At 40.5% G+C, this 6,365-nt stretch overlaps 1 long non-coding RNA gene across 1 annotated transcript; it reads right to left on the minus strand.

Moving 5' to 3' along the window:
• Positions 1–203: 203 nt before the first annotated feature.
• LOC124264118 lies at positions 204–1,885 on the minus strand. The gene is made up of 3 exons (XR_006895060.1): positions 1,780–1,885; positions 666–730; positions 204–453 (listed from the first exon to the last, which is right to left on the minus strand). It is a non-coding gene; the product is annotated as an uncharacterized LOC124264118 (long non-coding RNA).
• Between the last annotated feature and the right edge of the window lie 4,480 nt (positions 1,886–6,365).

The following is a 6,365-nucleotide window of genomic DNA, read 5'->3' on the forward strand; positions in this document are numbered from 1 at the left end:
GTGGGGAATCGAACCCGGGTCCGTGCGAACGCTTTAACCACTAGCCTACCCGACTCCCCCTCTGTAAAATAGGGTCCAGGGATCTTCAGCATTTGACGCCTACACATTATGTCTTAAAACATCTCTGCCTGAAAGGGATGTTTGTCTACACAGTTTAATTCACTCACTGATAAACGGTGTATAGATACTTGAAATAACGCTGATTCAAACAGAAATGTTTATTTTTTTATACACACAAAAATTAACAGTACAATCTTTTACTCTGGTGAATGGTGCCTCAAAGAATGCATGAACACTAATCGTAGCAATCGCAAACATATTTGCCATATTCTGCATCTCTTGCGCATGCGCCGTCGCCATAGCATTCGTGACGACATGACCAGTAGCAGTCGGCCTCGTCATCACTGCAAAATCGTCCACCGCAAGTTTCGCGGACTCTAGACTGAGACAAACCTAAACAGACGATGAAACAATTGAATATAACACATATCAGTACGTTTTGTTAATTGCGTGGTTTAACTACGTGGCAATATTGTTACGTGCAGAACACTTGCACCTTAACAAAAATCATCATCTAGGCTAAAAACTACACAAGTAGCCTACACTTGTCAACATGACACACACACCTCCCACCCATCAATAACTGTTGTTTCTGAGGAACTTACCTTGACTAACTAAAGTCACAATCAGAACCAAGACAAGAACTTTAGCCTGTGTGTTCATTTTAGGCCTGTAAGCAAAAGACGAAAGTGGTGCATGAGTAAGATATGTTAAACGGGTATTTACACAGTATTTCAGGACGCCTGCTGGTTTCCCTTAGAATAAAATCCTATTGACGCATGTCACATCTAAAACAAAACGTCACTTATAAATGAGTGAGTGAGTTTAGTTTTACGCCGCACACAGCAATATTTCAGCTGTATATGGAGCAGGTTTGTAAATAATCGTGTCTGGACCAGGCACTCAAGTCATCAACAGCATGGGCATTGATCTACGCAATTTGGGTACGATCTGTTATAAACGTATAGTTAAAAACCTATACGACCACGAGTTTAGTTTTACTCCGCACTCGGCAATATTCCAGCTATATGGTGGTCATATACGTGCACGGCATGACAGACCAAGAATCATAATCTGACTGATATATGTTGGAGAAGACAGTATATTTCCATCTTTTCAAGTGGCATATAGAATCTGGTATGATGATGAGGAACACATTGTGTGAACTGACAATGTCTTTATTGGAACAGATACGACGAGCTTGATAACAGCGTTAGGATCTACAGCGGAACGTCACATATACTGCAGTAAACAAAATGTCTATCCCTAAAATCTGTTCGTCTCCTTATAACGGTGTATTGTGTAAATCTTTAACCTAAAGAAGTGACTGACTGACTGACTGAGTTTAGTTTTACGCCGCTTTTAGCAATATTCCAGCAATATCACGGCGGGGGACACCAGAAATGGGCTTAACACATTGTGCCCATGTGGGGAATCGAACCCGGGTCTTCGGCGTGACTAACCAACGCTTTAACCACTAGGCTACCCCACCGCCCCCTTAAAGAAGTGAAAATACAAGTTCCAGATGAATCCTATGAACCCTACATGATACAAACAGACATAAACAACTATCAACAGGAATTGCGAAGAAACAAACGCATTCATTTATTTGGAAGTAACATCGATTAGCAATGCTTTAATCCATGTAATAAAGACATTTTCGAAAGATTTGAAAGAATCTTAAAACTTTTACCAGACTATGAAATGGTGCATACTTACAAACTAGTTGACTATTCAGCTTGACAGCAGAAATGCAGTATGTTTAATGCTGATAAACATGCGAGCAACCCATCCTTATATTCTGTCCGGGTGATAACGTCACAGCTGTATCCTGTGTAAACAACTTGCCCAATCCCGAATGACGCTGTTCATACAAGAGTAAGCGTGCGTGCGTACGTGGTTGCGTGCGTGTGTGTGTTGTCATGTGATCTATTTTGTACAATGATGATAATAACAATACATATATATAATTACATGTATAACAATTTGCAACATTTCGAAACTTCCTGTTCTTTTTAATTGATAAAGGGGTTGCATAGTCGTCTAATTAGTGTTTATTTTCCGTGCGACCCTTAGTCTTGTGGGAAAGGAACCTTCATGTGCATGTGTGCGTGCGTGCGTGCGTGCGTGCGTGCATATTAGCTACGTCACTATAGTTTGGCATGAAATGCATGTGGACCCGTTTTTTTGTAAATATCTCTTCATCCAATGACCCAATCTATCTCAAACTGTGCAAGTGGATGTTTTGTCAGACAACCTAATCACATTGTAAATCACCGATTTTATGCATTTGTATTAAAGAATCTGTCTATGTAACTGTCAACAAAATAAACAGCAGAACGCAGAATGCTTTCAGAGGGAGGGAGCCAATGACCTGTAACAGCGGCAGTGTTGGGTCATACAGGTCAACGTTCGTCAATGTAGGTCAGCTATGCACGTGACAGGTATGAAGAGGTGTCACAGGTCGTGAATAGGGTAAGGTGGGTGCCAACTGTTAACCATCATACGGAGTTTGTTTCTCTGAGTTGTTCAACATTAACCATAATTAGTGAGAATTATTCTGTAGGTTAAAATCTTTAAATTTTGCAAATAGCCGGAGAATGACATCTCTGATGACCCTGATGTCAAAAGAATCTAACTTTGGATGCCTACCTTTTTGTACAATGTTTTGTTTATTGGTTGTTGGTTTATTTTTCACAATTTTTAGCACGATGTTCTTTTTCATGCCAAGAGCAAAGGTTGTACGTTTCATGTAATCCGACACCTTATAAATCGGTTTGCTACGTTTACTCTCTTTTTAAAAAAAAATTCAACACATTTCTAATGAAACGTTTAGCATAATCTGAATAAGCTTTCATGATGACAGCTAGAAGTAGTCAATGTGAATGATCCAAACGGTCTATCACTGTGCAGTGCACAGGTAACTATCATGAACTGCACATGCATTGACCTTTATGACCCAACACTGCCGCTGTTACAGGTCATTGGCTCCCTCCCTCTGAAAGCATTCTGCGTTCTGCTGTTTATTTTGTTGACAGTTACATAGACAGATTCTTTAATACAAATGCATAAAATCGATGATTTACAATGTGATTAGGTTGTCTGACAAAACATCCACTTGCACAGTTTGAGATCGATTGGGTTATTGGATGAAGAGATATTTACAAAAAAAACCGGTCCACATGCATTTCATGCCAAACTATAAGTGAAAAATGTGTGTGTAAGCATTCAACACCCACTCTCTGGATGACGTGATTTTGTTTTAAGGAAATACTGTTCATAGTGGGGTTAACCCCAACTCACCAATTTAAGGTGAGGTGAGCTGAAATTGGGTTTTACGTCGTGCTAGAGAATATTTCGCTCATATGACGACGTGCATGCGTGTGTATGTGTATGTGTGGCTGCTTGTACTAGCCTAGACTTAAGCTGGTTTTATAGTGCTAGCCCACTGAGATACCATGCTGCAGTGAAGCATGAATACCCCACTCAGACACATTATACTGACTCCGAGCCGACCAGTCCTTGTTGTACCCATTAATGCCGAGCGCCCGGCAGGGACCAACAAATACCATATTTTAACGTCTTTTGGTATGACGTGGTCGGGGATCGAACCTGCGACCTGCCGCTCTCCGGGCGGACGCTCTAACCACTACACCACGGAGGCGGTGGTCACCAATTTAAGGGGTAACCTAGTGGTTAAAGCGTTCGCTCGTCACCCGATGACACGGGTTCGATTCCCCATATGGGTACATTGTGTGAAGCCCATTTCTGGAGTCCCCCGCCGTGATACTGATGGGATATTGCTAAAAGCGGCGTAAAACCAAACTTACCAATTTTACGATACTTAAGTCCGTACGTTTTCAGTACATGCCAACATATTATATTTTCCTTTAATATACAGTGTGTCATTAAGTAAACATACATTCACGAGCCAAGTGTGTGTCAGCTTGCCATGACAACATGACTTTCTATGTCAAATTGCTTTGTGGAAGGCTACTGGCCAAACTGTCCGAAACTCGTCACTGGTGTGATGTTGCTGAATGTGTCATCAAATAACACTCACTCACTCAACCATTCGCTCTCAGCTTTTGTATAGTCGCCTTTATTCACACAACCTTTGCTGGTCGTAAGAGACGAATTACTGGATCGGAAGGTCGGGCTGGATGACCGATTGCGCGTCATCGTACCCTGACGTCATGGAACGTTGATTACTGTACCAGTCACTGAGTGGTCGAGTAGTTATTGGATTAAATTAAACAATACTACCCACTCTGTATGAGTTTTTGTTTGTTTGTTGTTTAACGCCGCACTCTGGGCCAGACCATCAATGAGTACCCGGTAGGAGGATTGGTTTGTTTGTTTCTTTGTTGTTTAACGCCGCACTCAGCAATATTCCAGCTATGTGGCGGTGGTCTGTAAAGTATCGAGTCTGGGCCAGACAATCCAATGATCAACAGCATGAGCATCGATCTACGCAACTGGATACGATGACTTGTGTCAACCAAGTCAGCCAGCCTGATCACCCTATACCGTTAGTCGAATCACACGACAATCATGGGTTGCTGAAGACCAATTCTAACCCGGATGTTCACGAGTCACGCTGTATGAACTAACTCGTACTGAGGTCAACATTCCCAACTTCCGCAAACTTACAACATCTGCCACAACAAAGGCGCAGTTTCCCAGAAGTCGCTTCGTTGACACGTGTGTGACCCGGAACTGTCGCTGACGTCATTTCTACGTTGCGAGTTCGTCACATTTCACTTATCTTAAAAGACACGAACAAATTGCTTGTGTTTAGATTTTGTTGAAGTTTTGATTTTGTTGAAGGTTTGCACGTATCTTTAAATAACAACAATACACAATTAAAGTTTCTGTTTATTTGGGGAACTAGCTTTAGAAATGTATAAAGTTGTCGATCCGTCTTTATAATTTCTAAATATCTTTTTTCAGAAAGCCAAAGGCATATTGCACATGATTACAAAGAAGAGCAGGTTACCTTTAGACAACAGAGTATAGATCAATACCATGATAACTGCTGCAGTAAATGAAGTCGTGAAGTAAGTGCATGCTTTCCAAAACACACAGCATGGATAGAATATAGACAAATTTGAGACAGTGGTATTCGTTTTCATTGGTAAGTAAAAGCGTGGACGCTTGAAAAACAACCTCTAATGAATTGTTTTCTCATACTGACACACCATGGACAAGTAAAAGGTTATTTTAATCTTCTAAATTATTAAACTACACAGATGACAATTCCTATCTTTAATCTAGATTCCACAGTGTCTACCATATTAAACAAGGAGATTATGAGAGCTGCATTTAAATCGGGCCGACTTAGCCACTCTAAATTTCTTTACATTTACGTTATACAACTAGTATCCTCTATTAAACTTCTTTCTTTGTGTGTAAATATCTTACTAGTGATCAAATATTAACACGTCATTAGTTGTGACTATTAACTTCACAGATACTTTATGAAGGATGCTGAATACTTGACACATGTTGTTAGACAACCCTGTTTCAGCATTGTTGTGGACACATGTTGTTAGACAACCCTGTTTCAGCATTGTTGTGGACACATGTTGTTAGACAACCCTGTTTCAGCATTGTTGTGGACACATGTTGTTAGACAACCCTGTTTCAGCATTGTTGTGGACACACACATGTTTGTTGTTAGAGACAACCCTGTTTCAGCATTGTTGTGGACACATGTTGTTAGACAACCCTGTTTCAGCATTGTTGTGGACACATGTTGTTAGACAACCCTGTTTCAGCATTGTTGTGGACACATGTTGTTAGACAACCCTGTTTTAAGCATTGTTGTGGACACATGTTGCTAGACAACCCTGTTTCAGCATTGTTGTGGACACATGTTGTTAGACAACCCTGTTTCAGCATTGTTGTGGACATAGGAATGAACTGGTGGTTATTTCTGTGAGTGGCATTTTAGAAGTTGGGGAGTACAATATCGACCAGCATTATGGATAACAATTACTTTTATTTCGTCGCACTTCCAATAACGTCGCATTCACGAAATAAAATAAGTTGTTACCCATAGAGCTTGGAGGTTTCAAAAAACAAAACAAAATGTCTTTTAACTCTGGTTTTATTGTGTACCATATACAGCAGTTACCTTACACTTGCAAATCCAAAAAATTTCAAAGAAGATAACGGTGTTAAGACTATTCCCTGCCGTGGGACACATTAGAAGTTTGTTATTCATAGCGTAGCGAATAAAATGGAAGAAAATGTCTACATAGAAATGTCCTTGAAAACCTTAAGATGTGATAGGCCTGCCT

Source organism: Haliotis rubra, unplaced genomic scaffold (genome assembly GCF_003918875.1).
Source record: "Haliotis rubra isolate DU_JTF1 unplaced genomic scaffold, ASM391887v1 Scf91, whole genome shotgun sequence".
Classification (NCBI taxonomy): Eukaryota; Metazoa; Mollusca; class Gastropoda; order Lepetellida; family Haliotidae; genus Haliotis; species Haliotis rubra.